The sequence below is a fragment of the Physcomitrium patens genome, chromosome 4, assembly GCF_059467195.1.
Source record: "Physcomitrium patens ecotype Gransden chromosome 4, ASM5946719v1, whole genome shotgun sequence".
Classification (NCBI taxonomy): domain Eukaryota; kingdom Viridiplantae; phylum Streptophyta; class Bryopsida; order Funariales; family Funariaceae; genus Physcomitrium; species Physcomitrium patens.
This window is the reverse complement of record NC_143413.1, coordinates 13,124,422-13,149,505: the sequence shown is the minus strand read 5'-3', so window position 1 is coordinate 13,149,505 and position 25,084 is coordinate 13,124,422.

Below are 25,084 nucleotides of genomic sequence, written 5' to 3'. Positions count from 1 at the left end.
TAGCCATACCTTATCACCGACGTTGATCTGTGGTTGCTCCTTACGATATAGATCTGCGTTTATCTTTTGTCGTTCTTGAGCTTCCTTCAATTGTGTCTTCATTATTGCATGTAACTCTGACAACCGATTTGCCATATCTTCTACTGCAGGATTATCAACTTTTGAAAAATCAAAAGTATCAAGTCGTGGATGATAGCCATAATTGGCAAAGAAAGGTGTTTGTTGCGTGGAAGAATGTACCGTATTATTATAAGCAAACTCTGCCAATGGCAGAAGGGTTGTCCAATCATCTTGTTGGTAGTTGATAGTACACCTTAAATATTGCTCCAAGACTTGGTTTACGCGCTCTGTTTGTCCATCAGTTTGAGGATGAAAAGCCGAAGATAGTTTTATGTCCACTTTTAAAATCTTGAGAAGGGTCCTCCAAAATCTTGACACAAATTGAGTTCCCCTATCCGATATGATATCTTTAGGTAATCCATGATAGCGATAGATATTATCAATGAAAAGCTTAGCTGTTTCTTCACCTGTGATAGATTTTGTACATGGCACAAAATGTGCCATCTTGGTGAAACGATCTACTATCACAAATATAGAATCATAAGATCTTGAGCTTGGAAGATCTGTGATGAAATCCATAGAAACAGAAGACCATGGTTGTTCTGGTATAGGTAATGGCTGAAGAAGTCCGTAAGGTCGATGACGAGGAATTTTTGATCTTGAACAAATATCACATGATTTTACAAAGTCTTTGACTGACTTCCACATTTGTGGCCACCAAAAATCTCTTGATATGAGTTCCAAAGTCTTATTATATCCAAAGTGCCCTGCTGCTGGAAAGTCATGACGTGCTTGAAGAACACGTAAACGTGCTTCTCCTTCTGGAACATATAGGCGTCCTTCAAAATATAATAGATTATTCTTGAACTCAAACTTAGAAGGATCATGAGACTTGGAAGAATTATTCTCGATATCATAAACAAGAGGGTTTGAGGACATACTGGACTGGATTTGCTTGAGAAAAGTTGAATCAACAGTCAATGTTGATTTCATTGCTCGGAGATGAAATTGCTCCGGTTTCAAGAGGACCGTTCTTTGTTGCTCAAAAGCTGCATCTCCTTCTTTTGGTGTAAAATAAGAACGTCTAGATAGGGCATCGGATAAACCTTGTTGTTTTCCTGGCCGATAAGTGATAATGAACTCGAATCTTGACAAAGACATACTCCAACGAGCTTGACGACGATTCAACACGCGTGCTGACATGAAATACTCGAGGTTCTTGTGATCTGTATACACAGTGACTGGACTAGAAGCACCTTCTAGATAATGACGCCATCTTGAAAGGAATCCACGATTACAAGAAGTTCTTTATCGTGGATCTCATAATTGATCTGGGCTGCTGAGTATTTTCTTGAATGAAAAGCTATCGGATGGAGTTTGTCATCTGTTCCCATTTGTGATAAAACTGCACCCAAGGCAAAATCTGATGCATCTGTTTCCATAAAAAATGCCTTGGAAAAGTCAACACGATATAAGACTGGTGCAGAGACAAACGATGTCTTCAAGGCTTCAAATGCTACTTCCGCTTCTTGATTCCATTGAAATTTATCTTTACTAGTCAAGCGTGTAAGTGGAGCTGCAACTCGTGAGAAATCTTTGATGAAGATCCGATAGTAATTGGCAAATCCCAAGAAACATTGAACATCTCTTACTGTCCTTAGAATCTTCCAATCCACGATTGTTTGGACTTTCTTAGAATCCATCATGAGACCATCATTTGAAATGATGTATCTTAAAAAGTCAACTTGAGTAGTGTGAAATACACACTTTTCCATCTTGGCGTACAATCCTGCATCTCTAAGTTTTTGTAATACTTGACGAACATGTATTTCATGTTCTTCGACGTTCTTGGAATAGATCAGGATATCGTCTAGATAGCAGACGACAAAATTGTCTAAGAATTCACAAAATACATTATTCATGAGATGTTGAAAAGCAGCTGGTGCATTCGTGAGTCCAAAGGGCATGACATTATATTCGAAATGTCCATACCTGGTTCGAAACGCAGTCTTCCATTCATCTCCTTCTTTGATCCGTACTAGATTATATGCTCCTCTTAGATCTATTTTTGTATAGATCTTAGCTTGATTCAACTGGTCAAGGAGTCATGATATCAAAGGTAATGGATACCTGTTCTTGATTGTGATCTTGTTGAGTCCTCGATAATCAACACACATTCGTAAAGATCCATCTTTTTTCTTTACGAATAGAATTGGAGCTCCTGCTGGAGATTTTGAATGGCGTATGAAATTCTTCGCTAAATTCTCGTCAATATATGTCTTGAGTTCAGCCATCTCATCTTGCGATAAACTGTAAATTGGTCCAAATGGTGGCTGAGTTCCTTCCTTGAGGTCGATTGAACAATCATATGGACGATGCTCAGAAAGAATATCTGCATTCTTTTTCTCAAAAACGTCTTGATACTCCTGATATTGACTTGGAATGCCACTTGAAGTCTTTACGTTTTCAGAAATAGGTGCAGCATAAATAGCAAAAGTTGATCCTTCTTTTGCTGCGTGTATAAATGCTTTTGCACCTATCAATACGGGTTTTACTGTACTAGACTTATAATTTTTTACTTGGTTCGTAGAACTATTAATAACGCTTTTGGAAAAGTCAAGTTTACGCGAATTCCAATCTATTCGAGGGTTATATTTTTCTAGCCAGGATAAACCTAAAATAACTGGATTGGACGGGGATTTAATTATGTTAAAAGCTATGTAGCTATCATGACCGTCTATTGTTACTTTTATAGGATGAGTTTCATAAGTGACATCTCCAGAAGACAAGGGACGACCATCTATGACTTCTACATGTACTGGTTTAGGTTTCTGTACATAGGGTATTTTACGACTTTTAACAAATTGTTCATCTAAAAAACATGCTGAGGCTCCCAAATCTAATAAAGCAGAGGCTTTGTAATTCTTAGGTCCTAAATATAAGTCTATTATAAAACAAGGAGAGGGTTCTGAGGAGAGGATAGGACCTTCATTAGGAATTGTACAAGGTTCCAGCTGCACGGTCCCTATTGTAGCTGGACGAATCCGTTTTCCGACATGTTGTCTTCTTTGACCGTCGTACCCCTCATTTTATAGTTGCGTCGTTTCTTTGGACAATGTTGAGCAGTGTGCTTAGGTTCTCCGCAATATAAACATAATCCTTCTTGACGATGGCGAATCTTTTCTTGCTCAGTTAGAGGTTTAAAACGTACCACGTCAATTTGCATGTCTTCTACTTCCGAATGTACGTTTGGCAAAGATGTTGATGTTGCCATTGAGTAATAACGTTGAGGTTCCCGTGAATGATTCTTAGATCAAAATTCAAAAAGTCGATTATCACATTTTACCGCAAAATCGATTGCTTGACTCAAAGTTTGAGGATCAGGTAAGTTGAGCATCAATTCCTTTACTTCGTATTGCAATCCATAAAGAAATTGACTGATGAGTGCAGCATCATCCCACTTGATGTCAATTGCAAGTTGTCGAAATTGTGAAGCATATACTGTTATTGAGCGATTTCCTTGTCGCAGAATTTGGATCTTATTTGTTGCAACACGAGTTGCATCGTGTTCACCATACATAGATCGAAACTCCGCCAAAAAAGCTTCCAAATTGTCCAATATTGGATTTTGTTGTTCAAGAAAAGACGAAAACCACGATAATGCAGAACCAAAAAGTAGAGTGCCAATAAACCTGACTTGTGATCCTGGAGTTGGATAGCTTTGCGGTTGAAGTTCAATTGCCAATTGTACTTGATTGATGAACCCTCGAAACTTTGATCTCGTACCATCAAATTTCTCAGGTAAGGCAATTCTTGGTTCTCTAGTGCTTATAGGATGTTGTACAATTGGAGAAGGAACGTGATTTGTTGTAGATGTTGAAGCAGCTCCGATCATCTCTATATCTCCACTTTCTGCTATTCTTGTTCTTTCCTGTGTTGGTGAATTGAGTTGATGCATCGCAAGCATTAACTCCCTCATTTGCTCTTGTATTTGTGCCATTGCACTCTTCATTTCAACAAGCTCTGCCATAATGACACTAAGAAGAAAAATTTGTTTGATATTGCTCAAGACAAAAGAAAAGAAAGACTTGATAACAAAGAAGATACTAAGAACAATATCAGTTTAGAAGTGGGTAATCCGCAAACTTCTAATACGCTTATGTCTTGTCAAGAGAAAGGGGTAATCCACTCTTACTCAAGAAAAAACAAAGCTCTGATATTGTAAGTGTACTCTTGTCAATCTGTCAAGGACAAAGACTCGATGAGGAAAAATATACACCAAAAGGCTATCTCGATATAATATAAACAAGTAGGTATATTAAAAGGAAACTGGAATGGCTATTGCCACAAGACAAGAAACTAAAGACTCTTGAACCTGGACTAGAAGCAAGAAAGGAGTTGACAAGAGTGAAGAAGCCTTCACTCTTGTCTCTATATATACTATCTAACTAGAGGCTACGTGGCGACGTTCTATAGGACCTCCAATATGTGTTGACTTTGTAGGACACATGCCTTGACTTACAAGGCAAGTTTTTCTACGTGTGGGCCACATAGTTAGCTTGATCTTCAAGCTAACAACATGTGTGGCACATGGCCAACTTGTTGACCACGTTTCTAATCCAAAAAGTCAATTAAAGACACCTATGAAGTCAAAGCAGCGTCTAGGAAGTTTCTAGAAAGCTTCTATATTAAATATTATATAATTAACTTACTTTTATCTACTTTTACTTACTTCTACCTATTTCTATATGTAATTATTAGCTTACATGATTATGGCCGTGACATCAATCTCAATCACCAATCTTTTATTACTCTTTGTAAACGCATGTTATGCCCCAAAGAGTGACAATAGGTATGAAATTAATACCTTAACTTTGAGCGTCAATAAATCCTTCATAATAATTCCAAATCACACAAAATTTGTATCCAATCCATATCTAAAAACCTAAACTTGATGATTGTAGCCTCTAAAACTCAAACGACTTTGAAAGAGAAACCATAATCCCTAATAAGGCCTCAAATAGCCTCCTTGAAGTCCATTGGGCATGGCCTTCGACCAATAGGAATGAAGATCTCCATTCCTTGCTTTCATCCCTCCCAATAAGCCTCCTACTAGTTAAGATTTTTTTCTTTAGGCTCCAATCTCCTCTCAAGGCTTCATATTAAACATTTAAGTCCTATAATGTTTTTGAAATGCTATAATTAAAAAAGATAAAACTCAAAATAAATTTTCTTAAATCCATTCTCTTTAAATTAATCTATTAACCATTCTAACATACATCTAGATTTATCAACATATAATATATTTTAAATAATTTTTATATATTATAAGCTTTTATAGTACGACATCATAATATTAAATAGCAGCATAGGACTTCATATTATAGGTCATACTCTGTAATTTTTGAAATCTATAGCATTGATTTTCTCTGCAATCCAAATTGTCTCTTCAAATGTTTGTGGATCTCTTAGTTCTACCTCTTGTTGGATTTCAGGTTTCAAACCTTGAAGGAATCGATCCATCATCTTTACTTCTAAAACATTGCCAAATTAGAGACATATGGACTTAAATTAGAAGACATAATCTTGCACTGACTTAGCTTGTGTAAGATTAGTCAATTGATTGTGTGCTATCTTTTCTACATTGATGGACCAAAATTGATTTTTAAACTCGATCTCAAAATCTTTTCAGTCACAAAATCTATCTTAAACTCCATAGTTTTGAATTCGTCATCACTACCAAATGATTGTTGTATCTCTCAAATAATTGAATACATATATAATTCTTTCAGTGATATATGTCTAAGTAGTTATAGGTATTCTTGTATATTGAAGATCCATTAGCATACATCTTTTTGTCTTCAAGTTTCAGAGTATGTACTAAGCTTATTTAATTTCAACCTAACAAATATTGACTCTCGTATCTTCAATGCTTCTATTTGTCCTTGCAAAGTAGCTATTTGGCGTGAAAGGTGTTGTATTTGAATCTCTATCTGGGATTGTTCTGTCATATCTTCCATATTATAATTTCTCTGTTAGACTTCATTATTGTAATACCTTTTCACCTCTCGATTTATTTTTAAAGATTAGCTTTTGGTAGCCTCAACATAATACTTAGTATGACCACGATTGACCTTGGACTAAATGATGACTATTGACATGCTACCAAAAGTAAACAATCTAACACTTGCTTTGATATCAATAAAAATAAGACTACACTATTTCAAAAATCCAAAATCTTTTTATTCCACAATAATATAAAGCCTCATCATAAAATAATACTAAATAGATGAAAATAAAATTGAATAAAATTAAATAAAACTAAATAAAATATGACATGAAAGACAAAATTGAGCAAACAAAAATAAAACAAAATATATGCAAATAAAAAGATGTAGAACCAAACTTTACCAAAAAAAAGGATTCAAAATTATACCTAATAATATCGTGCTATAATTAATTATAATATGTAAAAATTAGTTAAAATATATATTGTGATCATAAGTCTTGGTGTATGTTAGAATGGTTAATAGATTAATTTAAAGAGAGTATGTATAATATATATATATATATATATATATATATTTAATTTTATCTATTTTAATTATAGCATTTAAAAATATTATAAAACTTAAATATTTAGTATGAAGCCTTGAGAAGAAATTAGAACCTAAAGAAAAAAATCTTAACTAGTAAGAGGCTTGTTAGGAGGGATGAAAGCAAGGCATGGTTGGATGAAGGCAAGGAATGGAGATCTTCATTTTTATTGGTCGAAGGCCATATCCAATAGAATTCAAGGAGGCTGCTTGAGGCCTTATTAAAGATTATGATTTTTTTTTGTAGTAATTTGAGCTTTGGAGGCTAGGATTAGCAAGTTCAAGGTTTTGGATATGGATTGGATGAAAAGTTTGTGTGATTTGGAGTTATTATGAAGGAGTTATTGGCACTCAAAGTTAAAGTATCAATTTCATACCTACTGTTGCTTTTTGAGGCATAACATACGTTTACAGAGATCAACAAAAGATCGGCAACTACGATTGAAGAGAGAATTTTTTTTAATATACTTTTTATATACTATTTGATGAATTTGGAGTCCAAATAAAGAAATTATAGAGGATTGAAGTCAGTGCATCCAAATCAAAGGTAGTAAATAAGTGATTTTATTCATAATAATGGTTGGAGCCATATCTTGAGTTTCTAGAAGAATTTTTGACTCAAAACTTTTGGAAAAAGTAGATAATTGTATTAAAAAATAATACATATAAACTTTGTGGCAATTGAATGTTTAATTTGTGAAATATAAAGAAAATTACGTGCAGTTGTATAAAAACTAGAATTTGAAGCTACTATTAGGGTTTTCATGATACCTTAAGATCCATAATGAATTTTTAGTTGAAATTTGTTGTAGAAGTTGATAAAAATATATTAATACTTCATGTAAAATTTGAATAAGTTTGGATAGTCGGTTCAAGAGATATGAGGTATTGAAGTTTGGAAAAATTTCTACATAAGGGTATTTAAAGTTTTAGAGGATTTTATCATACTTTGGATGTTGTAGGTTACTTAAAGTTTATGTATTTGGTGTATTTGCTCCAAAAAAGAAAATTTTATATATGAACTTAAGACTTTCCTTATTTTGAAGCTTGATTGAGCAATTAGTGATAGCCAAGAGCTTAGTGCTTTCTTAAAGCAAATTTTCTCTATCCCAATAATGAGCTATTTTAAAAGGTCCTAGCTAGTCCTATTTATATATTGTCCTACCACGGACTTTCTAGAATATTTTTAGATAGTGGATCCTACTTAGATTACCACCTTAAGTCTTTTTTAGAAGGTTTTATAGTAGGCCTTATCTAAATAACTGTTCTAATCTTTTTTTAAAAAGTGCTATAATAAGCCTTATCTAAATATCTATCCTAAATAATTTTTAGAATATTCCATAGTAGATCTTATCTGGTCTACTATCCTAATCCCAATTCTAAAAACTTCCATGGTTCTAGCTATTTATATAATTATTTTATCTATATCTTATTACAATATCTACCCTATGATAATCCTATAATAACAATATTTCTTCTATTAGGCAAGAAGACATCATCCTTTGTACCATTGCAATTTTGCTTTATAATGGCCTATGGTAAATATCCTTTCAATCATTAAAAACTTTAAATTCTTTGCATATTCTTGACAAAGTATGTTCCCTCAAATTATCCTCATTTCTTTAAAGATTTATACAAATTGTTAAATAATGCATCATGTTCTTTTCATCTTCACTTCTTATCTTTATATAGGCTAAATCATCATCTATTATCTTTATTTCTATTTATATGGTAATAATATATGGTTGTCTCAATATAATAGGATATGTAGACATATTTTGCTTAAAGAAATTTTATTCATAAATAACATCTTTTATTGTCACCTTGATATTTGTATAAGCTTCATATAAATCTGTCTTTGAATTTTTTGTTGTTCTTATCATACATCCATGTTCAATATCAATAGGCCATTTTTCTATCTTATATAATTTCTTTGATATCAAATTGATTTTAGAACCATAATCAAAAAGTGTTATAACTGATTCTTTTAAATATGCCAATTTTATCAAAGTTTCTATAGTAATCCTTGCTCAATGACTTCTAGAATAATGACTAAAAGCTTGAATCACATCTTCTTTTTTTATAAATCTCATTTGCAAGATATCTCCAAAAAATTACATTTCATCTTCTTTATCTTCATTATTATCCATTATTTTTATTCATTATACATTTGATATCATAGAATCTCCTATAGATTGTTATTTTTTCTTTATTATGTCAATAATAACTTCATAAAATTCACACTTTATAATTCTTAAGATTTCACTAATTGAAAAATCAATCTTTTCACTTAAAATCCGCTCTTCTAATACATTCTTCAAATCTATATCAGCTTCAGTATCTATTTGTAATTTATAAGCAAGAGCCATTTTTTTTTTCATAATTTTTCTTTCTTTTATACAAATATTTTTTATTTTCTCTTCATTCATAGGATTCTCTTGATGTTATAATTTTTCTTTTCTTGTAATTCTTTTTTATAGATATTTATTATTTTCATCTCTCTTTTGTTTTTCTTCTATTAATGTTTTATGTTAATTCCTTGCAATATGAGTATGTATCAATAATCTATCTACTATATCATTCCATTTAGTAATTTATTGAATATTATTGCCAATACATTTTAAATCATGTGTAGAATTTGTTTTTCTTTTCAGCATAACTCACTATACTTGTCTACAAAGAACTAGATTCACTTGGAAACTCAAGATTTATAGTTAAACATTTCCTTGGATTTGCTTCCATACAATATGTTGATACTTCATTGCTTGAGATTTTAAATACTTCTTTTATAAACACCTTCATTTCTTCCTTACCAAAGTTTATCTTTAATTTTTTTCTACTCTCTTTTAAGTGTATCATACTATCTTTAAAAAAAACAACTTCTTTGTATAATATCTCTATAAAATCTTCACATTCTCTTTTTGAATGATCCACACTATCATGCGACATGCATCTATACACTACACCTTCTATTGATCCTAACCTTTGTTTTATTGATAGACTTAATGATTGATTTTTCTCTTCAAGTTTTACAAATTTTATTTGTAAATCTATCATTTTTTGTATGATTTCATCAATCTCCATTTCTTCTTTTTTTGATGTAGCTATTAAAGATTGAATTATAGATGTAGGATGGATAGTAGGCATTTTTACTTTAGATACTTGTAATGGTCTTTGAATACCTATCCTATCTTTTTTCTTTTCTTTTTTTTTAAGCAATCCTATTGCCTCTTCTACTTCCTTCCAATTTGTTGTCAATTCTTCTTCTTCTTCTTCTTCTTCTTCTTCTTCTTCTTCTTCTTCTTCTTCTTCTTCTTCTTCTTCTTTACTTTCAAAGACTAATTCAAATAATAGAATCATCTCTTTCTCAAAAACATACTTCAATTCTATTTTTTTATATAACACCTTAAAATTTTTGTAATATCCTTCCCTTCAAATTGATCAATCTTGTCAACAACTGCTTTTAGTGTTTTGTTTGCCATACCCTCTTTGCAATCTTTAACTTATTACTGATTCATAAATAGGAAAAAAACCTCAAAAATACTTATAAAGTTGGAATCAAAATACATACCTTTTCTTCTATCTGTAGTTCCACTTCTAACTCCACTTGAAGTACCAATTGAAGTACCACCAAAAGCTCTTTCTTCTACTCTCTTATCTTTTCTTACTATAATTCAAATAAACCAAAATATTTTCAAGTACCTTCCAACTCAAGCTTTTTATATCAAGTTCACCAAGTATGTCTTATTACGTGTATTCTTACTCAAGAATGTATTGAATTCCTAATAATTGAGAGAAATACAAGATAATCTAATGAAGTATTGAATGGCCTCCTATTTTAAGCTAAATTCTCAAATTTCAATGCTGATATCTCCTTCTTGAACCATTGAATTGTTCTTAAATTTTATCCAAATATTGAAAATTGAATCTAGTATCCATACAAAAAAATTTCACTTCAATTTAATTGATAGATTACTAAAGATCTTAGAAACATTCATTGACCTTCAAATTCCAAATTTTGAGACCTTAATCTACAAAACCCTCTTATATTTTAATCTAATCATTCAATTGATTTCATAATTTGTATACACATTCATAATTAGTACATCTACATATTATTCAAATTTCACTTATATATATATATTATAGAATTCAAGAAATTCCTAAAATTTATAAACATATTTTTATTTCTTAAATTCTAAACCTATGAAGAACATTATTAACTTTAAAAATCTTTCAAAATCTCAATATTGATTCAAATGACATGAAACTAATATCTAAAAAACTTTCTTTAAGTTTCTTTTCAAATTCCTTTCATTGAACTTTAAAAGAGTTCTTGAATCACCATAGGTACATAGTTTTGTACTTTGGGATATGAATTCAATCTAGGTTGATAATCAGTGTTGTATTATATGGCGTTTGGCTTGAAAATACACCAAACACTTAATAGTAGAAGATAAAAGAAAAATTATAATAACAAGTCTTAATAACTCTAATAGATTCTTAAATAAATTATAATTAAAGATTAGCAAATGTGAACTCAAATAAACCTCCACTAATTGAAAGTTTATTTTAGTTCATAAAAAGTGACTTGACTAGGTAAATTTAAAAGTAAGGCTATTATTCAAATCTTAATCCAATCATTAGTTGTTATTGTTAAAATACCAAATTATTAATCAAATCTTCCAATCATTATTCACATTTACAATGATAATTCATTCATTAAACTTCATGCATAACAATTGTGATTGCTCGTTTTACTTATTCTGGAAGAAACCTCCCAGCATAAACCCATATAGGGGGATTCGAACACAGGAAATGACTAGTTGCTTAAGCGTGCACGTTAGGGTCACACAATCAATTACCTCCTGAATGTATCATCTCTATTTCCAATATCTGAACACACAAGGAAACTATAATCTCCTCTTTCACCTTATCGGTCTCTTCCTTACAACAATTCAGTCATACCAATAACTGCTATTTCTACCAATATATTCACCCTCATTATCTCCAACTGTAATACTGTGCCCTCACAGCTTTCAGCACACAATTACCCTCATTCCAATCTTTGGAATTATTCACACAAAACTGCCATTCACATTACAGTGTTTCACACAAACACAGACTCATTCTCTCTGCTAAACTACAATCAGATTTCAACATTCAATCTTTCTTTTCTAAAATAATACCAATCACATTTCCATTCCATAATTCACTTCACAATATTCAGAAACTTTCAATCTTTTTATTCAAAGAAAATAACAAACAAAAGAAAAGAGGTAGCACCAAGCTTACTCCGGCTCACAACTATCATAATCTGGCCTTTTCTTCCCCTCTCCTATCCTCCTTATACTACCCCGAGATACCAACTCCTATATTACAGATGATAACTACTTTTCTTGACTATTCATCCATTCAACCTGTTGAACCACCTTTTCAGTAGTTATCTATCCCTATTTACACTATACTTTAGGTATCTACATTCTGAAAATAACTACTTATTCTACAACAATTCCTTCTTTTAATTCTAATCAAATAATTTAATTTTAAATAATTTTTTTTTTTTTTTTTTTTTTTTTTATTAGGTTGTTATTTTTTAGATATTTATTTTTATTTGATTTATTATTATTATTTTTATTTTTTTAAAATATATAAATTATTACTTCTTAAATAATTGGTGGTAAGAGTAATAAATCAAGTTATTATTATTAATCCATAGTAAAGGTAAAATCTTAAGTAAAAATTAAAAGTTTCAGTTTGAATAAATTGAAAATAAAAAAATAAAAGTTAAAAGTAATAAGTTTACTTTTATTAAAAATAATAAAAGTTATTACTTTAATTTTTATTTTACATATGAGAGTTACAAGTTAGTGTAAAAATAAAAGAGAAAATAAAAACTAAGATGGATGAAGAGAAGGCACCTTGATAACGACCAAGAATTTAGTGCAGCAACTTCCTTCTACTCCAAAATTAGCCAACTATTCGTATCAGCTTTAATTCTAATGATTTTTTCTTGGTTGAAAACCTAACTTCAAGGCGCTTCTGCTTCAAGAAATTTTGTGGCAATCCAATACTTGAGGCATGCACAATACTCCTTCAAAATTGAATAACTGAGACAGCCATGGTAGCTTACTACCCTTCTTTCCAAAATACACCAAAAACTCGGATGTACTTTAAACATAATCAAACATATGCCATTGGAAGCTAAACTTGTATTTGCTCTTATTCTTAAAATTTTAGAATTTTTTAAGTAAAAAACACTGAGAAATATCTTTTCAAAGACTGCTGATCCAAATTGCCAAGACAACCAACTCCCTCGCACTCAAAAATTCACAAATTTTTTATTTTAGCTCCAAATTGAGCAAGCCTATGCTCATTGGAAAGCTGACAATAAGAGATATGTGCTCAAAAAAATTCACTACAAAGACTGATTTGGAAAAATTCGAGGCCCTTCAAACCCACTTAAATATGGAAGTATTTGGAAACCACTAATTCTAAGGGAGTGTCTTCTAAACCACAATAAGCACCACCCACAACAAAAAATCAATGATCATACATCCACAAGGTGCAAAATGAGCATTAGGATCCAAAATGAAATTGAAATTAGGGTTTTAGGCCAAGATTTGGCATGGCTTCGCCCTTCATTAATAAAGAGAGAGAGAGGACTTGGAAAACCAAGCCACTCTTATACTATTCAATGGTGGCTTGTAGGAGGGTGGCCACATCTCCACCCTTGATCTCTAAGATCTCTAATGTAGATCTATGGCCTTCATTCATCCAAGAGCTAATTCCGTCACTAAGACTGATGGCTCTTGTAAGTGGTCAAAAAAATATTTTTTTATAAATCTAATTTTATTATTGTGTTTAAAACACCTTTTTATGTTAAGATTTACTACTCATCTATTCCAATCGACATTCATATGTAATTTTTATGAACTTTTTACCTCCAAGCGTTTTCGCAATTATTGAAAATTCCTTCAAAAATGACATCTTCATGGCTCCACTTGTAATTTGGTGGAGAGGTGCTGATCTTATTTTCTTCACTCCATGAGGCAAATCCAATGCCGCCATTGCATTTGGAAGACTTCCATTAATTAAAAAAGCCACCTTGTTGCTTGAATTTGTTGAATTAAGTGAAAAACTTCAAATTATCCTTATTAATTTTCACTAAAAATCCTTTTTAGAAGCTTATGATTTTAATTCATTCTAAATCATATGAGATGATTATAAATGAACTCATAGGCTCTCAATCAACTCTTATAGCAATGACTATAATTTCTAAATTACTAAAACTAATTAACTTGCTATTCTAATTTTCCAAAGTCTATAATTTTGGTCCTAATTAATCTAATTTAAAGAATAAAGTTAAGATTTATACCATCAAAGGTTATGACCCTCAAAATTCTACAAAACTAGATTTTACTTATGTAAATCATGATCTAACTTGTTCAATTACTACAAAATATAAGAAAAAATATAAAATTTAATCTTAAAATATAATCTAGAGCTCACAGAAAATAAAATCAAATATCAATCAAATTCAATTAAAATTTCAAAGGAATTATACGAGAAATACAAAGAATTTTTAGAGACATTTTAAAGAATTTTCTTTAAAATAACATAGAAATTCAAAAAAAATATAATTAATTAAAAATATTAATAAAATATTAAAATAAAAACCTTAATTAAACTCTAATCAAACTTTAATCAAATCTTAATCAAGTCTTAGTCAAATCCTTGTCAAACCTAAGTCAACTTCTAAATAAGTCTTAACCAAATCTTAGATAAATCCTAGTCAAAGTCTAATCAAATCTTAATCAAACCCTCATCTAATCCTAAAAAAATTCTAACCAATTCTTAATTAAATCGTAAATAAATCCTAATCAAATCCTAAATAAATTCTAATCAATTCTTAATTAAATCCTAAATAAGTCCTAATTAAATCTTAGGCAAACTCTAGTCAAATTCTAATCAAATCATAATCAAATCGTAATCAAATCTTAAACAAATACTAACCAAATCTTAAATAAATCCTATTCAAATCTTAAACAAATCCTAAATAAATCCTAACCAAATCCTAAATAATTTCTAATCAAATCTTAGACAAATCTTAACCAAATCCTTACCAAATTCTAATGTAAACCAAATCTTAACTCTAATCAAACCTTAAATCAAATCCAAAATTCTAATCCTAATCCTAACCAAATCCTAACTTTAATTAAATCTTAAATCAATCAAAAATCCTAACCCTAATCTTAAACCAAATCCTAATCAATCCCAAATAATTTCTATAATAAATTTAAACCTCAATAATTAATGAATGAATCATTGATTTTAACTCAAATTTTGTATACCTCTTAAAAATTAAGTTGAAAATAAGCACAAAAAAAAATTAAAAAAGATTAAAATTACCAAATAGATAATAACCTAAAAAATGTGTTTGGGTGTCGGCTAACCTCCTTCTCCGACCTCAATGACAAACTCCCAAAGTCAATTACTCGTGATTGAATCTTTGCTTCCGAACTTTATAAAATTTTTAGAAATCAAACTAACTACCTCTATGAAAAATAATTACCTCAATCTAACTAGTAGATTGATAGATATCTAAAAAAACCTCATTAGTCTTCAAAATTCCAAACTCTGAGACCATAATCTACAAAATCCTTCATTCCTTTCAATCTAAGTATTTGATCAAATCTAAATTTATAGCACATATCAAGTACAACTATTTCTATAAATCCAAAAATTTGATAAAATAAATATTAGACAAATAAAAGATACTACCTAACGTAAGTTGCTAATGATTAAATGACAACTAAAGGCAATAGGAAAGTTATCAAGGTGGTAGTGAGGATTTATAGTAGCAGCTAGGATTTAGAGTAGTAGCTAGGTTAAGTGGGATCTAGGATTTAGTTGGATGAAGTAAGGATAAATGAGAATGAAGTTGACTCACAATGGATGTAAATACTACCTATTGTCAAGGACAAGAACTCGATGAAAGCTAAAGAGTAAGTGAGACTTTTCTCAAAAAAGAAATAGGACAAAATAGAAATATGTATATTAAGAAAGAAACTGGAATGGCTATTGCCAAAATACAAGAAAACTAGAGACCCTTGAAACTAGACTAGAAGCAAGAAAGGAGTTGACAAGAGTGAAGAAGCCTTCACTCTTGTCTCTATATATACTATCTAACTAGGGGCTACGTGGCGACGTTCTATAGGACCTCCAATATGTGTTGACTTTGTAGGACACATGCCTTGACTTACAAGGCAAGTTTTCCTACGTGTGGGCCACATAGTTAGCTTGATCTTCAAGCTAACAACATGTGTGGCACATGGCCAACTTGTTGACCACGTTTCTAATCCAAAAAGTCAATTAAAGACACCTATGAAGTCAAAGCAGCGTCTAGGAAGTTTCTAGGAAGCTTCTATATTAAATATTATACAATTAACTTACTTTTATCTACTTTTACTTACTTCTACCTATTTCTATATGTAATTATTAGCTTATATGATTATGGCCGTGACACCTATAAGTAAAGTATGTTGGAAGTGAGAGGTATCTCATTCTATACTTCTCTTATATTTAACCTTGCCGATTTCTACTTATTTGTATCTTGCTTATTGGATTTCTTCAAGAGGTTATGGATCCAAAGATACTTGATTGTGCTTCTCAAGTAAGTTGAAGTTATTTGTTGGTTGTTGCTCTTGTGTAGAATAGATCTTATGGTATTTGTTGATATTAGGGATTGTATGGTTTAATCTTGTGTTTTGGCTTAAGGAGATTCTCATTTGGGCCTTATAGATCCTTAATATAATTTGAAGGTTCTTAGTTCTTAAGATAGAATGATTAAGACCTTATACAAAAACTTTGATAGTATCTTTTATATTGTAGAAGTTTTAGTGAGAAAGTGAGTTTTATGAGTTAAAAAACTTGATAGTGAGGTTGATTGGAGTTCACATACTTATTAAAAGCTTTAAAAGTTGAGTTGAGAGTGTTTGAAATGAAAAAACACTCATTTATTTACAAGAAGGCCTTCAAAGATTTTATTAGTGCAAAATTATTTTGGTGATTTTAAGCACATAGAAACTCATTCTCTTGATATTTTTTGATAGACTTGTTCTTAGACATAGCTTCTAATGAGGGTGAAGGTTTGAGAGTAATTGAGAAGTTTAAAGGTAATAATTTTTACCATTGGAAGATAAAAATAGAACTTTTGTTAGTATCTTTGGACCTTTGAGACATTGTAGATGAAAGTGAAGAGCCTCTAAACATGCATGTTGATGCTAAAGAAATGAAGGACTTTATAAGACATGAAAAGAAGGCTTTTGATATGATTACCATCAATTTGGATGAAGCCAACTTTTTTCACATCATCTCTTACAAAAGACCAGCAAAAGCATAGATCTTTTGTAACATATATGAAAGAAAGAACTTATCCAATATCATCTTCACAAGGAGGAAATTCTTCACTTACAATATGGAAGAAGGTGATGACCTCATGGTTCATGTCAATAAAAAAAAAGGTCCTTGTTAATCAACTTACAATTGTTGATAAGCCTTTAGAAGAGAGTGATATTGTCATGACCTTACTTATGAGCCTTCCTGAGTCCTATAAGTATTTCATTGTGGCATTGAAATCTATCAAATTAAAAGAGCTCTTAATGAATTACATAACCCCAAGACTGACAAAGAGAAAAGAAAAAGAGCTTCAAAGTGAAGATTTGGCTTTCTTTTCAAGATAAGGTAAGGAAAGTTATTTTAATCAATGTAGCAATGCAAGAACTTGCTTCATTTGTAGAAAACCATGTCATTTTGCTAGAAATTGCTAAAAGGCTAAAAAAAGAGATAAAAAAAGTAAAAATAATGCTTGTGATGAATATAGAGGTGATGATTATGCATTCATGGCAAGTGAAGGTACTACCATGGCTGCCATGTCCAAGTGGATTGTTGATTTGAATGCCACCAAGTACATAATTCTATACAAGTGTTCATTTGACACTTATGAAGAAATTTCACCAATAAATATACTCATGGAAGACAATGACAAAGTTTAAGCTATTGAAATAGGTTCTATTGTATTAGAGATTTTTGTGAAAGACCAAATTAAGAGGATCAGATTGAAAGACGTCTTACATATACCAAAGATGAAGAAAAATCTCTTTTTGGTGAGTAAATTTATTTCACATAGTTGTAAAGTATAATTTGATAAGAATGGGTGTTTTATAAAGACATTGAAAAGAAATAATATTGCAAAGGACTTTAGAGATGGCAACCTCTACTTCATCAAGTATAAGAAGGTGAATGGAATTGAAGTGGCGGCATTTATTGAATTTCTTCAAAATTAAGACAATTTTGGCATTTGGCATCGATGCCTTGGTCATTTGAATGCCAAAAGCATGAAAGAGCTCCACTCCATAGTAAGTGGCATAGATCTTGGTCATTTAAGCTACAATGCTATGATACTTGCTTGTGAAGGTTGTATTCAAGACAAACAATAAACCTCTACTCTTTACACTCCACAACAATAAACCTCTACTCTTTACACTCCACAACAAAATAGAGTTGCTGAAAGAGCAAATTAAACCATTGTGGGAACAACAAGGAGTATGCTTCATATCTAATATCTTAGACATAAATTTTGGGTAGAAATAGTGATAAATGTAATATACACAAGAAATAGATGTCTTATAAGTGCACTTATATCAATGACTCTGGAAGAAGCTTGGAATGGGAGAAAACCTTGTATTCCCTACATTAACACCTTTGGATGCATAGCATATGTAAAGATACAAGATTGTATGAGATCAAAATTTGATGCAAAAAGTATAAAATGTATGTGCGTTGGATATTATGAAGGTACAAAGGCTTATAGGCTCATGTGTTTGGAGACCAAAAAGATCATCAAAAGTCATGATGTTGAGTTTTTGGAATACGAGAGTGCTTGTGAGCTCTTGAAGATGTGTCTAAATGGGAGTAATAGTGTGTTTGTGGACACATCTTCAAATTTAGCAAAGAAGGAAGAAGACAAAGTCAATGATGGTTGTAAAGGTGGAAATGAAGATGAAGAGGCAAAGAAGGTAGAAAATAAGGCTTTTAAAAATGCTAAGATCAGTAATGAAGAGCATAAAGATGTTGATATTGATAGTGATGAGGATTATCAACTTTTGAATAAAAAAAGACTATCTATAAAAAAAAAAAAAATGTTGAAAGAGACTATAGAATGTAAGAAGTTGAATCTTCTCCAAATGAAAGGAGATATCTTTTGAGAGATAGAAAACAATATGATGAATGATAGAGGAATCACATCTTTCTTCAATTAAGTAAAGAATATATCAATGTTATACTTCTTACTAATTCATTGAATTTGTGTGATATAATAAAGTCCACAGATGCTTTGAAGTAGAAGAAAGCGATTGAAGAAGTGTGTCAATGATTCATAGACAATGGAATATAGGAATGGACTCAATTATTAACAAATCGAGCTTCAATTGATTGTAAGTGGGTGTTTATAACAAAAAGAGATATAATAGGCAATATTATGAGATATAAGATAAGATTGGTTGCCAAAGGCTACTTATAAGTTGCTGGTATTGATTTCAATGAGACATTTGCTCCTATGGCCAAATTCACCACCATTAGAACTACTATCGCAATTCGGGTAGCATTGGACTTGGAGATGCATCAAATGGATGTGAAGACAGCTTTCTTGAATAGAGAGTTGGAAGAAGACATCTATATGGATCAATTTCAAGGATTTGTTGAAGAAGGCAAGCAACACCTTCTTTGTAAGTTGAAGAAATTATTATATGGACTCAAGCAATTACCAAAGATATGGTAGAAATGCATTGATACATTCTTTATGAATAAAGGATTTGTGAAAAGCAATGATGATCATTTCATATATGTGATGCAATTAAAAGTCTTTTTTCTGATTTTTATTCTTTATATTGATGATTTAATGATCTTGATCAACACCTTAAAAAAGATGGATTGATTGAAGGCAAAGCTAGCAAAAGAATTTAAAATAAGTGATTTGAAAGAGCTCTGCTATTTCTTAGAAGTGGAATTAGTAAGAGATCGAGCTAAGAAAATTATTACATTGAGCCAAAAGAAGTATTGAAGAAAAAAAGTCTAAAAGCTACAAATACTTAGCATTAGCAAAGATTATAGTCTAAGAAAAGTGTAGAGAAAGATGTCTCTTACTTCCACAACCCTTTATTTATAAGTGGAGTTTACATCCCAAGTATATAGATCTCATCTAGAGTCACATTCATCCTTTCAATCTAGATCTAGATCTACATTCATCTTAACTTAGGCGCCACCTTAAAATCCTAGCTGCCGCCATAGTAACTTCTTTTAATCTTTTGATGTCTTTTGATTATTAGCAACTTACTATGCATAAACTTTATATGGTAGTAACTAAATAAAACCTTGCTGATCTTCGACACTCTTACTTTGCTATTTTTTAAAAAGATTTTAATCTTAATCTTTGAATCAAGTCATGACGTCTATCCTTCACTAATATTTTTGTAAGCACATCAGTAAGCATGTCATTTGTAGCACAATACTTCATACCTATTATTCCATCTTCAATCTTTTCTCATATGAAATGATGTTGAACATCAATGTACTTAGTCTTTGAGTGGTGTTTTGGATTCTTGGCAAATGCAAGACATCCTTCATTGTGACATTTAATTAGAGTTGCTTCTAATTGTACTAGATCAATATCTTGTATGAGTTGTCTTATCCAAAATGCCTCCATTGTACAATAGCTTGTTGCCATATACTCTGCCTCCATCGTTGATTTTGCAATAATAGATTGTCTCTTGCAATTCCATAAAATGGCTGCCATTCCAATGAAGAAGATATATTCTATTATAGATCATCAAATATTTATATCTCCAGTCCAATCTACATTACAATAACCTTGAAAATCAATGTTCTTACTACCAAGGCACAATTTAAAGTCCTTGGTATCTTTTAAGTACCTCAATATCCTCTTTACTAGTTTTCAATACATTGGTCCAGCCTTAGACATGTGTTGGCTTACAACACTTACTGTATATACAAGATCCACTCTTGTAGCCACCATTGCATATATGATTGAGCCTACTATTGCCTTGTATGGAACACTTTATATCTCACCTTTAATTTGTGCAAACTCCTCATCCATGAGCTTCATCAACTTCAAATTTTTTCTCCAAAGGTGTTCCAATGGACTTGCACTCCTCCATATTGAATCATTTCAATACTTCTTTAATGTACTTAGTTTGGCTTATTGTAATAGTCTTGTTATCATGATTTCTTACAAATTCCACTCCCAAGCAATAGTGCAACTTTTCCAAATCACTCATCTCATATTCCTTCTCTAATTTAGCTTTCATCCAATCCATCTTTTCTATATTGTTAGCCAAGATCAGCGAGAACTCTCTAGATTGCATCACATATAATGAATAATCAGCTTCACTCCTTACAAACCCTTCATTGACAAAGAAGGTATCAATTTGTTGGTACAATGCCTTTGGTGATTATTTCAATCCATACAAAGATTTCTTCAATTTGCACACAAGATATTCTTTGCTTTATTATATAAATCCTTGAAGTTGGTCCATGTAGATGTCTTCTTGTAATTCTCCATTCAAAAAGGCCGTCTTCACATCCATTTGGTGTATTTCCAAATCCATTGTTGCCCCAATTGCTATAATGATCTTAATGGTGGAGAATTTGGCAATAGATGCATAAGTCTCATTGAAATCAATTCTAGCAACTTGTGAGTATCCTTTGGCAACTAATCTTGTCTTGTACCTCACCACTACACCCATTGCATCTCTTTTGGTCCTAAACACCCACTTACAACCAACATTAGATCGATTTGCTAGAAGAGGTGCCAATTCCCATGCACTATTGTCCATAAGAGATTGATACTCTTCTTCTATAACCTTCTCCCACTTGATTGCATCTTCACACTTCATAGCATTATATAAATATAATAGATCAGCAAGAAGAATAACATTTGTATATTCTTTACTTACTTGAGGGAAGATGTAATCCTTCTTCCATTCGCCATGTTGTCTTCTTTTTCTCAAAGGATATCTCCTTGCACTTATACAAGAACATTTACCTTGTTGCACTCTTTGTTCTTTTCTAATTCTTAAACCTTATTGTTTCTCACTCAATCATTGATATTCTTTATCATTATCATCATCACAATCTTCAACATTTTCATTTCTTTCATTGCTAGTCCCAGCAATTGTAGGAGCCTTCATATTTTCAACCTCTTTTGGCTTTTCATCTTCATCTTCATTGTCTTCATCTTCTTGTTTCTTTGCTGAATTCAAAGACGTGTCCACAAACACACCATTACTCCTACTTGGACACATCTCTAAGTGCTCACAAGTACTCTTGTGCTCCAAAAACTCAACATCACGACTTTTGATGATCTTCTTGGTTTCCAAGCACATAAGCCTATATGCCTTAGTACCTTCACAATAACCAAGAAACACACACTTTGTGCCAAAGATAAGAACATGATAAAGATAGATAAACAAGTAAGACTTCTCTCAAAGAAAGATGACAAAATAGAAATAACTTGATATGTATATTAAAAAAGAACCTCGAATGGCTATTGCCAAAAGCCAAGAAAACTAGACTAAAAGTAAGAAAGGAGTTGACAAGAGTGAAGAAGTCTTCATTCTTGTTTCTATATATACTATCTAACTAGGGACTACGTGGCGACGTTCTATAGGACTGCCAATATGTATTGACTTTATAGGACACATGCCTTGATTTACAAGGGAAGTTTTTCTACATGTGAGCCACATAGTTAGTTTGGTCTTCAAGCTAATAACATGTGTGGTACATGGCCAACTTGTTGACCACGTTTTTAATTCCAAAAATTCAATTAAAGGCACCTATAAAGTCAAAGCAACATCTATGAAGCTTTTAAGAAGCTTCCATACTAAATATTGTAGAATTAATTTACTTTTATTTATTTTTATTTACTTCTAATTATTTATACATGTAATTATTGGCTTATATGCGTATGTTCATGACATTATCCCCCCTTCTAGGGATGAGTTCTACGAGGAGTGATAATCATATGTAAAAAAAATCTATGATGTGACAAATTATATTCGCCACATACTCTAATCTTTGTTCTCTTCAAAGATGATTGATAGGGCCTCTCAACTATCGGTAGTGTCTCACACTAGGGCGGAAAGACCACCCAATTATTTGATCATTGTTGACGCCTTCATAACTTCCTTCAAATAAAACGTTTTGAACACCATTGGAAGTTGTTCCTACCTTTAGTAAAATCACCAAACATCAGGAGTCCCTTCTAAGGTCGTAATACCAAACGCTATTGTGTTGTAACACGACTTTTTAGTAAAAGTTGATAATATGGATCTTATTATAGAAGAGCCAAGTTATGAGTTGGATGAAAGAAGTTATGAGTTTTCACATGATTATTATAAAGAGGATTATGCAATTACACAAGGTTATGATACTAAATGTGGTTGTGAAATTGCAAAAGATTATTGTAAAAGTTATGAGACTTTTCAAAAACATGAGATTTTGAAAGGGCATGAGATTTTTTAATATTATGAAGTTATACAATGCTTTGAGATAACAAAAGATTATGATATTTCACAAGGATGCATTCAAAAAGATATGAAAGATGTTATACAAGATTATACGACAAATGAAGATTATAGGACAAAAGATAAGGATGCTAAGTCATTGACTATTATTAAGTTAATTGTGAGCACTTCTCTTTTGGACCAAGGTCAAAGTTACAAAGATAATGTACATGTAATGGAGACACAATTGGATTTTGACAAAGATAAAATTTATCATCAAGTATAGAATTCAAGGATTGAAAATCTAAAAATCTTCAAATATAAAGACAAAGAAAATGGATTTAAAGATTATATGGATATCATAAATGGGACTTGGAATCAAAGAAATAAGAAAAAAAATACAAGCAAGATATATGTGGCTATATAGAAGAGGTTTCAATTCAATCTTTTCATTTCAAATTTTGTACCTTGTCAATAGTTTGATCATTTACAAAGGAAAATATTTGCAAACTACTTACACATGTGGAGTAAATAAAAACATTGGTATTAAAATATATATATATATATATATATATATATATATAGATATATTTTGGAGAACTATCATTGTAAAGTAAGACTATGGAGGTATAAAAAAAGAGGTACATTTACAAGATATAGATGCCTTTGATTTAAGTTTTATTTAAACAAATCAAAAAATAAAAAATAAAAAATAAAATAAAATAAAAATTAGAGAAGTATTATTGTAAAGCAAGACAATAGAGGTATAAAAAGGGAGGTATTCTTATAAGATATAGGTGCCTTTGATTTAGGTTTTATTGGAAAAAAAAAAAAAAAAAAAAAAAAAAAAGATTTAAGAGAAGTATCATTGTAAAGCAAAACTATGGAGGTATAAAAAGGGAGGTACATTTACAAGATATAAATGCCTTTGATTTAAATTTTATTGGCAAAAAAATAAAAAATAAAAAATAAAAAAAAATAGAGAAGTTGTCAAGGACAAGAACTCGATGAAAAGGCAATTCAGACAAGTGAGCCTTCATTCAAAGAAAAGTAAAAAAAATATAAATAACAAATATTTATATTGAAAGAAAAACTAGAATGGCTATTGCCAAAAGACAAGAAAAGTAGAGACCCTTGAAACTAGACCAGAAGCAAGAAAGAAATTGACAAGAGTGAAGAAGGCTTCACTCTTGTCTCTATATATACTATCTAACTAAGGGCTATGTGGCGATGTTCTATAGGACCTTTAATATGTGTTGACTTTGTAGGACACATGTCTTGACTTACAAGGCAAGTTTTTCTATGTGTGAGCCACATAGTTAACTTAGTCTTCAAGCTAACAACATGTGTGGCACATGGCCAACTTGTTGACCTCGTTTTTAATCCAAAAAGTCAATTAAAGATACCTATGAAATCAAAGCAACATCTATGAAGCTTCTAAGAAGCTTTTATATCAAATACTATAGAATTAACTTACTTTTACCTATTTTTATTTACTTCTACCCATTTATATATGTAATTATTAGCTTACATGAGTATGTTCGTGACATTATCCTCCCTTCTAGACACGATTTCTACAAAGAGCAATCATCATTTGTTGAGAAAATCTATAATGCGACGAATTATATTGGCCACATACTTTGATCTTTGTTCTCTTTGAAGATAATTGATAGGGCCTTTCAACCATTGGTAGTATCCTATACTAGCATGGGAAGACCATCCAGTTATTTGATGATTGTTGAGGCCTTCATAACTTCCTTCGAATAGAACATTTGAAACACCATTAGGAATTGTTTGTACCTCTAGTAAAATCACCAAACATCAAGAGTCCCTTTCCAAGTCGTG